The sequence below is a fragment of the Anoplopoma fimbria genome, chromosome 23 (genome assembly GCF_027596085.1).
Source record: "Anoplopoma fimbria isolate UVic2021 breed Golden Eagle Sablefish chromosome 23, Afim_UVic_2022, whole genome shotgun sequence".
NCBI classification, from domain to species: Eukaryota; Metazoa; Chordata; class Actinopteri; order Perciformes; family Anoplopomatidae; genus Anoplopoma; species Anoplopoma fimbria.
Window position 1 is genome coordinate 1,988,268 of NC_072471.1, and position 950 is coordinate 1,989,217.

The 950-nt window shown below is 35.6% G+C and overlaps 1 protein-coding gene across 5 annotated transcripts in view; it reads right to left on the reverse strand.

Annotated features, from left to right (window-relative positions):
• cpm (carboxypeptidase M) overlaps positions 1-950 on the reverse strand; it is a 20,376-nt gene extending 19,426 nt beyond the window's left edge. Inside the window, exon 1 of one of the 5 annotated variants that reach the window (XM_054624578.1) lies at positions 868-950. The gene's annotated coding sequence lies outside the window, so the exon portion shown is untranslated. Of the gene's footprint in view, positions 1-711; positions 771-835 lie in introns of those variants that run through there. The other 4 variants (XM_054624580.1, XM_054624579.1, XM_054624581.1 and 1 more) reach the window with 4 other exon arrangements.

The following is a 950-nucleotide window of genomic DNA, read 5'->3' on the forward strand; positions in this document are numbered from 1 at the left end:
GACTAGAAGTGTGTTTGTATGAGGTACTTCTCCATAGTCAGTGTATCACTACAGTAGATGTACTTCTGTGGACGTATTTAACACACCTCAAAGAATCAATATCAGCTGAACTGTACGCTATATTTAGAATATTTTCACTTCTCATTCTTGAGCTTGGAAAAAAACATCTTCTTTTAAGCCAAAGGAGGACAAAAGGCGGTCAAAACATAATTATAAACAAAATATTCATAGAAATGTGTATTAAATATTCTGGAAACAAAGTGGTGTAACCTCATGTTCATGTAAGAAGTACCCACATATTTAACGCAAGTCAAAGTAGTAATAGCACAATAAACGCCCTGCATTCAACATGTTACTTTAGTAAAAGTACAAAAGTATTAACATCAAAATAAAGTTCCAAAAGTACTCCACGTAGAAGGCCCATCATTTTTAAAATACATGCCGCTTATGAATTTCACAAACAAAATCAGTAAAGTTACATCTTTATTATTAGTGGAATTATTAGTACGCCTACTGATGCATTTGTGTGTATTTCACATTTAAGTCTTGTAGATTTTTATTGTTAAGTTTAATATATTTCATATACAACACATATGTACTTATATAATAGAATGAATTATATTAATTTAAGTACATAAAATCGTATTAAACTTCTAATATTAGATGTAGATGTAGTGGAGTAGAAGTATAAAGTACAGAACATGGAAATACTCAAGTATAAGTCCAGTGCTGGAGGATATGTTCATTGATTGTTTCATAAAGTCCTGCAGAGCTCTGACTGCTGATCGATAATCAGCCAATAAGCTGGATCAGAAACACCTTGGATCAGTCTCACCTTGGATCAGTCTCACCTGGGATCAGTCTCACCTGGGATCAGTCTCACCTGGACGGTTCCGGACTCCCGCAGAGGTGAGGCGGTCAGAGGACGGGTCCGGATCCGTGGGTCTGCT